The sequence below is a fragment of the Galeopterus variegatus genome, unplaced genomic scaffold (genome assembly GCF_000696425.1).
Source record: "Galeopterus variegatus unplaced genomic scaffold, G_variegatus-3.0.2 Scaffold28, whole genome shotgun sequence".
Lineage (NCBI taxonomy): Eukaryota > Metazoa > Chordata > Mammalia > Dermoptera > Cynocephalidae > Galeopterus > Galeopterus variegatus.
In genome coordinates, this window is record NW_007726139.1 from 707,465 (window position 1) to 717,394 (window position 9,930).

General features: G+C 38.0%; 1 protein-coding gene across 1 annotated transcript in view; it reads right to left on the reverse strand.

Moving 5' to 3' along the window:
- Window positions 1-9,930, reverse strand: part of RSPO2 (R-spondin 2) — a 158,099-nt gene that overhangs the window by 128,446 nt on the left and 19,723 nt on the right. The gene's annotated exons all lie outside the window — the stretch shown is intronic.

Sequence of the window (9,930 nt, forward strand, 5' to 3'; positions counted from 1 at the left end):
AGGGCTTTAAACAATAAGCAAAGTCTTCCCCAGACCCTCTGCACCCTTAACTCCACCAAGAATACATTCGGTGAAGAAAAAGAAAACCTAATTGAAATTTTAAGAGAGACAATAAAATCTAGCTGATTTTTTTAAGCTCAACTAAATGTTAAAATAAGATGCTTATTACTATAAAATAATCTAGACAGTGTACCAATGGCAGTCACCAAGTTGAGAGAATGACAGAGGTAGTTGGAGAATAGGGGGGAGGGGTGGAAATCAAGACTCCAAATTTACCATAGTTAAGGTTTGCGGTTGCACAGCTCTATCAGCAAAGGGAAGGAAAAAAGCTACAAAGAAATTTAATTTTTCTTTGAGACTGGAGGCTTCTTGCAGTATACAGAAGACGTGGGTACTAAGATGTCAAATGTTTTAAAAGAAATATTTAAGACACTACCTATTTCCTAAAAGCTTCATCAATAAAAACAGTATTACATTTAAAAAAAAAAAAAAGAAAGAAAGAAAGAAAAAGCATGAATGGTTTGAAAGCTGGGCAGAGACTTAGGGTCTCCGAGCTATGATATAGGACATCCTGAAAAGACAGGTGGCATGTCTGAACAAAGTGGTTTTGAATTCCATCCTAGTACACGAAGAGGAAAGAGCACGAGTCAGTGTGTAGAGACAGAAGGGGGAATAACAATCACATACTCAGATTCATTCTTTTAACATGAGGCCCAGACAGATTCAAAGACTATAGTCAGGATGAGAGCTGACACCCATCCAGGACTCCAGCCCAAGACTCCTGCCTCTCATATCCAGTTTTCTACTGAACTGTCACTACCAAAGAACTCAAATCACACACACAAGGGCTAAGTAAATTTGTTTGTTTCTTCAAGTGATTTCTTTGGGTATTTCCATTCTAATTCTTTGGTAACTGCTACAGTTTGAATGTTTGTCACCTCCAAAGCTCACATGAAAGCTTAATCCTCAATGTGGCAATATTAAAAGGGTAGGAACTCCAACTAGGGTATTTGAAAGATGGGACCTTCAAGAGATGATTGGATTATGAGGACTATGCCCTGTTGAATGGATTAATCCATTCATGAAGTAATTGGTTAATGGTTTAATGGGTTATCAATGAGTAGACTGGGAGCTTTATAAGGAGAGCAAGTGAGCATATTAAAAATGCTCTTGCAAAACCCTAATTATGTGATACACTGCATAGCCATGGGACCCTGTAGAGAGTCCCCACCAAGAAGGCCTTCACCAGGTGCACCCCTCCACCTTGGACTTCCCAGCCTCCAAAATTGTAAGAAATAAAGTCTGTTTCTTTATAAATTACACAGTTTCAGGCATTCTGTTATCAGCAACAGAAACAGCCTAATACAGTAACTTATACCAAACTAAGCAATGTATATGTTAAAATATTGGTTTATATGTATATTTTTTAAAAGAATACTATGATAAACATTAAGAGGAAAATTTTACCTTTTTCAACTGAAATATTTCTAATATGACTTATTCTCACAGTGAAATAAACCTGTTAATATAAAACTGGATCACACAGGAAACAAGTCATATAGAATGCCAGGAAACTGAGCATATGCTGACTTAAAGTTCTAGATTTACTAGTTTCTATGAACACATTACCTTTTATAAGGTATATTTTGCACCTTAGCTAGGAACATTTGGTATCTCTATGCATGCAAATTTCTATTCTTCACCAGAAGCAGCCAGTTTAGAAGTAAAAGCTCCTTCCTTTGAGAAATTCAAACTTAACTATGATTTTGACACAGACTTCCAACAGGTATATATTCCTTAGCACTATGATCAACAATGTCAGATTTTTTAAAAATAGTACCTTTTATCCAATTCCTATTTTAGAACTACCTTAGTGGTTCACTGGAATTAGAATGAATTTTAAAGGGACACTATTTCAGGAAATCTTTCCAAACCATGAGTGGAGGATTTAGTAGAGACCTGGTGGGGGAGGCAAATACGGGGGGACGGGGGGAACATCCACAGAGTAAGCAAGTGAAAATCCAGTTAGCAGCAGCTGAGGGTCACAACACGCTCGCTCTATGCCAGGCACTGTCCTGAGGATTAGATATGTACCCTCTATTCAGTTCTCAAGACAATCATATAAGCTGGTAACTACTGTTACTCCCATTTTACAAATAGCAAAACTGAGGCACAGACGTGAAATCCTAATCTGATCCATGTTACATAGTAATTAAGAGATGAAAGAATTTTAAACGTTGTGAAAATTTGGACCAAATGAAGAAGAGAAATATGAATTTTATTGTTAGGACTCTTGGGACCATTTAATCTAATCTTTTTATTTTAAATAGGCAACCTGTCTGGTCAAGAAGGTGAATTTAAGTCCTCTCTCTCTTTCATACACATAGAGTTAGTCTGAGGAAGAAATGATGAAGAGTTATTCATTAGGACTGCATCACTTTACCAGTGACTTTAGGATATAAGTAGGAATAAAGGACTCAAGCTTTATGCATTCTACATCTTATCTGGGGTACCAAGCCTGTATATCTCGATCTTTTCATAGATCATAAAACCTGGGCCACCTGCTACCTACCACCTGTCCTGTCTTCACATGGCCTGCAGAGGAGGCCTACAGGTGGAAAGACACCCATAGCTGGCAGTGATACCCGCCCCCCGTCCCACCACAGCTCACCAGGACATTTGGTTAGCACAAGTTATCAGTCTCTTCTCACCCATTCTCTTCCATGACAAGAATCTTAAGATTTCCAAGAAATTAAAAGTTGGTTTTCCTCCTAAAAGGGTTGAAAATCTTTACTCTTAACCAAAAATCAACAGGACAATACCAGACAATGCGCTCTCCTTAGGATCCACGGACATTTCTAAAAGGAATGGCACCAGATCATACATAGCCCTAAACTAATGTTCCTATCATTAAGCAAGCAAAATTAAACAACAATCTATTGAACCTTGAACAGCAAGGAATTTCATTACATAAGTAATGAAAGCAGACATTACTTCTCTGCTGCATCAGTTAAGAATTTTTTTTTTTTTCCTTCTCTGGTTGGGGGTGCAGCTAGCCAGTACAGGGATCAAACTCTGGACATATGGTGTTATCAGCACCATGTTCTAACCAACTGAGCTAACTGGCCAACCCCCAAGAAATTCTTAAAGTTTAAACATATTGGGCATAATCAGAAAGAAATGAAAGGAAGAAATGTTCAGTATTTTCTAGTTACAGGCATATAACTATAAAAATAATTTGATATAGCCTAATATGAGAGCTTTTACTATTAAAGTCCATACTTTTTGGTGTAAAATCACTGTGTTGTACTTTTTCAAATATGTTTTTAAAACATCTGTGGTTAAGAAACTTAGGACCACTTAAGAGTTATCTCCAGTTCCCATTTTCATGAATTCTATTCCAAAAGAATTATCCCACACTACTCCTTCCCCTCAGAACCCAGAAGATATTTCCTCTCTGTATCATTTTTTTTTTTGGCATTTTGTCTTGAGTTGTTTATATACTGGTATTTACATGCTGCATTTATTTGTTCAAAAAAATATTTCTTGCATACCTAGGGCAGGTTAAGCACTGTACTGGGTACTGGTGATACAATGTGAACAAGGCTCTCACCCGTCTGTGGCTTATGTTCCCAGAGTCCTGGTGGGGATAGCAGAGCCAGTATTGATTGGGGCAAGCAATGCTAGCTTTGGAGACAAACAAGCCTCCCTGTCTCAGTGGCTTAACACAAAAGTAGTTTGTTTCTTGATCACACAGGGTCCAGTGCAGATACGCAGAAGGAAGGCTTTCACAGAGTCATTCAGGGACCCAAGGTCATTTCATCTGGTGGCCCTGTCATCTTACACAGGCTTAGAGAAAGTACTAGATCCTGTGCACCACACTGGCACACACAAGAAGAGCAAGAGACTCACATAGGAGGTTTATTAAGGCCAGGCTTGGAAGTAGTAAATACATCACTTGTATCCACAATCCACTAGTCAAAACTCCAGCCCGTGGCCACCACCTAACTACAAGGGAGGCTGGCAAACATCATCTAGCTACATGCCCAAGAGACAAAAGACATGGATTTTTTTTTTTAATTTTAATTTATCAATATACAATGTAGTTGATTTTCGTGTTCCTTTACCAATTCCTCCTTTTCCTCCCTCCCTTTTCCCCTCCCCCCCAAAAAAGAAATGGATTTTAATGAACACACAGTGTTCTCTGCTACAGGAACAAAGAGAAAATTCTGGAGTGTTTAAGAAATAAACAGTAGATATAAGAGAGTAGAGCTAGGTGGGCAAGATAAGTGAGGCTCCCAGAGTACACTTCCTGTGGCCACACCTTCAATTTTGTACCCTATGTGCCCCTCTGACTCACCCCCGTCCTGGCCCTGACAGTTTATAAGACAGAATGGAAAGGAAGAAGGATGTGCTGATTTAGATAAAGCCATTGGGAAAGAAACTTGTCAAGAAAAGGAAGGGGAAAGCTTTTCAGACAGAGTAAAACAGCAAATACAAAAGTATTGAGACAAGAACAAGTGTGTCTGAGAAACAGAAAAAGGGCACAGGACTTTGATAACAAAAGGAGAAATGGCGAAGTAGGCAGCAGTCAGTCACAGAGTCTCCAAGGCTAGAAAAAGAGTGTGGGTTTTATTGGGGGTATAATGGAAATCCACTGACGCATGTAAGTGGGGGAATCCTTCTGACTTTTGTAAGCGCAGTAACTCTGACTACCCTGTGGAGAACGGATCACAAGATCAGTCTGAAGGCTACTGATGTGGCTCAGGAGGGAGACGAGAATAGCCTGCCCTACAAAATGGCAGCAGACTTAGAAGAAAAGAGAACTCAAAAGATACTGGAGAGAGTTATAGAAATCATAGGTATTGTTTAGACAACAAGGAATTAATATCTAGTCAGTTGCTTAACTATTTATGTTATCTGGAGCCAGGAAAAATGGGAGACAATGTCTTATCTCCCTATTTAAATAGTGAGCTTCTTGAGGACATGAGAGATGCTTTTAGTTCTCAACAGTAACAGTCCAACAAGATGTTAAAAACAAAAAGAAGAAGAAATTATCAAAGGCTCAAGGCAATGTGCCCACCATCTCCCACCCACAGAATGAGAATTAGCACTATATCCTAGAGGACAGTTGGCAGCGAGATCGAGAGCCTCACATTTCCATCCTGATGGTTTTGAGCACGGCTGAATCATACCAAGACTGAAATTCTACCTCTTCCCCTCGCTAGCTCTGTGTGACCCTGAGAAAATTGTCTGCTTGTGCCTCAGATTCTCCATTTGTAAAATGGGAATTAAAATAGTTCTACCTCACAAGGTCATTTGAGGATTAAATAAGATAAGATGTAGCCTTGAGAACTATGCTTGGCAAATAATAAATGCTCAAAAAATGTAGTGATTATAATACATTAATAGTTATATCTAGTTCTGGAAATGATTCCAAAGGAAAAAAGATATGGAAAAAGATGTACAAGGATGTTCATAGCAGCATTACTAATAATACTGAGAACTTTTTAATACTGAAATGCTTACTTGCCCAATAATAAGGAAACAGATTTTAAAATTTCATGTTGAACAACAACTCATAATGCAGACATCCTAAATGATGTCATTACAATACTTAAGAATATGTGCTTATGATATATTGTTTCAAATTTTTATATTTATGTAGAAAGGGGAAAATATCTAGAAGAGTAAAAACCAAAATGTTAACGGTGGTCATCACTGAGTAGAAAGATTGGTAGTTTTGTTTTCTTCATGGTGGTGTACTCTGTTTTCCAGATTTCCAACAATGAATAAATTTGGGGTTCACAGTCCTTTCAGGACCCCCAACCTAGTTGGGGAGTAGCTGGAAATTTGTGCAGGTTCACAGCCTCATAGTATAAACTCAGGGAATGGAACCCCCCCTCCCACCCTAAGAGGCTACAGCACACCGTTGTCTTGAAATTGAGCCTCTGGCTACAGTGTACCCTGCCCCAGATCCAGTGAAATGGGCTCCCCTTATCTGGAAGCCCCATCTATATTCTACTATATTAGCAATGGCACAGGCAGAAACACAACCCCAGCTGCCTGAAGCCTTGGCCAGACAGAAAGATCAAGACCCTAGCATCTGAACCCATGTGCCCCCCACTGCCCAGAAGAGCAGGCAGATCAGCTGAATGGGGAAGCTGACAATAAGCAGTGATTCTCCACATTCATATGCACCCACCCTGCACAACTCACAGTGATCCACTGAACCCACAGGTGCTGACACTGGCCAATAGGAAAAAGCATTGAAAGCCTGTTTAATGAAATAATAGTTGAAAACTTCCCAAGTATTAGGAGAGATACAGTCTCCCAGATCCAAGAAGCTCAAAGATCCCCAAACAGACCCAACCCAAAAAGGCCCTCCCCGAGACACATACTCAAATTGTCAAAAGTGAAAGACAAAGAATTCTAAAAACAGCAAGAAAAAAGTACCAAGCCACCTATAAGGGAATCCTCATCACACTAATAGCCAACTTCTCAACAGAAACCTGTTGAGAAAACAGGAAAGAGTGGCATGACATATTCAAAGTGCTAAATGAAAAAAACCTGACAGCCAAGAATACTATACCCAGCAATGCTATCTTTCAGAAATAGAGAAATAGTGTCTTTCCCAGACAAACAAAAACTGTGGGAATTCACCACCAAAAGACAGACCCTACAAGAAATCTTCAAGGGAGTTCTACATCTGGAATCAAAAGAATAATAACTATCATGAATACTCAAGAAAGAATAAAACCGACTAATAAAGGGCATCCAGATTGTAAAAGATGAAGTCAAACTGTCCCTGTTTGCAGATGACATGATCCTATATATCGAACAGCCCAAATCATCTACAAAAAAAACAGGGGGGAGAGGGAGGAGGGAGGGAGGTTTTGGTGATGGGACACAATAATCAACTACATTGTATATTGACAAAATAAAAATAATAATTAAAAAAAAAAGAATAAAACCGACTAATAAAGGGCATCCAGAGTGTAAAAGATGAAGTCAAACTGTCCCTGTTTGCAGATGACATGATCCTATATATCGAACAGCCCAAATCATCTACAAAAAAAACAGGGGGGAGAGGGAGGAGGGAGGGAGGTTTTGGTGATGGGACACAATAATCAACTACATTGTATATTGACAAAATAAAAATAATAATTAAAAAAAAAAGAATAAAACCGACTAATAAAGGGCATCCAGAGTGTAAAAGATGAAGTCAAACTGTCCCTGTTTGCAGATGACATGATCCTATATATCGAACAGCCCAAATCATCTACAAAAAAAACAGGGGGGAGAGGGAGGAGGGAGGGAGGTTTTGGTGATGGGACACAATAATCAACTACATTGTATATTGACAAAATAAAAATAATAATTAAAAAAAAAAGAATAAAACCGACTAATAAAGGGCATCCAGAGTGTAAAAGATGAAGTCAAACTGTCCCTGTTTGCAGATGACATGATCCTATATATCGAACAGCCCAAATCATCTACAAAAAAAACAGGGGGGAGAGGGAGGAGGGAGGGAGGTTTTGGTGATGGGACACAATAATCAACTACATTGTATATTGACAAAATAAAAATAATAATTAAAAAAAAAAGAATAAAACCGACTAGCAGAGCAGATATGCAAATGAGAAAAAAATCACATCCTATCACTATTAAAAAAAAATGAACAGCAAAGTCATACAAAAAGTGAAAGAAAGGAACATAGAAAGAAATAAAACCACAAAAAAAATTAATAAAATAGAAGAAGTAATGCAATACCTTTCAATAAAAACCGGAATGTAAACAAATTAAATTCTTTACTTAAAAGATATAGGCTGGGGGCCGGCCCGGTGGCACACTGCTACAGTGCGCCGCTTGGGAGCGCGGCGGCACTCCCATCGAGGGTTCAGATCCCACATACAGACCGGTTCCCGCTCACTGACTGAGCGAGGTGCAGGCGCAGCACCGAGGGTTGCGATCCCGTTGCCGGTCCCGGTCCGGTACGGGCGTGACACTGAGGGTTGCAATCCATTGCCGGACACGAAAAAAGACAAAAAGGAAAAAGAAAAAAAACAGATATAGGCTGGCTGAATGGATTTAAAAAAACTAAACCCAACTATATATGCTGCTGCAAGAAATCACTTCACCAATAAAAACACACACAGATGAGTATGAAGGGATGGAAAAAGATACAGCAAGCAAATGGGAACCAGAAAAGAGCAGAAGTTGCCATACTTTTATCAAATAAAACTGACTTTAAACCAAGAATTCTAAAAACAGACAGAGAAGGACATTATATAATGATAAAGGGATCAGTGCAGCAAGAAGATATATCATAAATATATATGCACCAAACATAGGAGTACCCAGATATATAAAGCAAATGTTATTGGATCTAAAGGAAGAGACAGACTAAGTACTAAGAGGAAAGATTATTTCAATAGGTGCTTTAGATCAAAAAAGGTGAAAGATCCCAAATAAAAAAACCTAACATTACACCTCAATGAACTATAAACGTAAGAACAATACAACTCAAAACCAGTAGACAGAAAGAAATAATAAAGATCAGAGCAGTTAGACCAAAAATTGGTACAAAAGATTAATGAAACAAAACTTGGTTCTTTGAGAAGATAAACAAAACTGACAAACCATCAGCTAGACTAAGAAAGGAAGAGAGAATACCCAACTATCAAAAATAAAAAATAAAAAAGGAGACATTACAACTGATTGCACAGAAATACAAAGAAAAATTAGAGACTATTATGAACTATACACCAAACTTGAAAATATAGAGGAAATGGAAAATTTCTGGACACATGCCCCTGTCAAGACCGAACCAAGAAGAAATAGAAAACCTAAACAGACCAATAAAGAGTAATGAGATTGAATCAGTAATCAGCAGTCTCCCAAGAAAGAAAAGTCAAGGACCAGAGGGTTTCATTGCTGAGTTGTACCAAACTTTTAAAGATTTAATACTAGTTTTCCTAAAACTATTCCTATTTTATATATAGCCACCATCACCCTAATACCAAAACCAGATGACACAACAACAACAACAAAAAAACTACAGGCCAATATCCTTGATTACCTTAGATGCAAAAATTCTCAATGTGCTAGCAAACAGAATCCAGCAGCACATCAAAAAGATTATACACTATGATCAAGTGGAATTCATCCTAGGGATGCAAGGATGGTTCAACATACACAAAACAATAAATGTATACATATCAATAAAATAAAAGATAAGAACCATATGATCATTTAATAGATGCAGAAAAATCACTTGGTGAAATTCAACATCCCTTTATGATATAAAAAAAAAACCCTCTAAACAAATTAGGTATAGAGGAAAAATATTTCAACACAAAAAAAGCCATAACAAACCCACAGTTAACATCATCCTGAACTGGGATAAGTTTAAAGTTTTTCCTCTAAGAACAGGAACAAGACAAGGATGCCCACTCTCACCACTCCTATTTAACATAGTACTGTAAGTTCTAGCCAGAGCAGTTAGGCAACAGCAAGGAATAAAAGGCATCCAAGTTGGAAAAGAAGAAGTCAAATTGTCCCTTTTTGCAGATGACATGATCTCATATATAGAAAAACCTAAAGACTCTGCAAAAAAACTCTTTAAGCTGATAAACAAATTCAGTAAAGTTGTAGGATATAAAAATCAACATACAAAAGTCAGTAGTGTCTATATACCAACAGTGAACTTGCAGAAGAAGAAATCAAGAAATCTAGCTCATTTACAATAGCTACCAAAAAATAAAATACCTAGGAATAAATGCAACCAAGGAGGTGAAAGATCTCTATGATAAGAACTACAAATCACTGCTAAAAGAAATTAAACAAACAAATTAATTCACCCACATACACACACACACACAAAAAAAAACCGGGGGGGGGGGGGGAGAAGATATAACAACTATACTT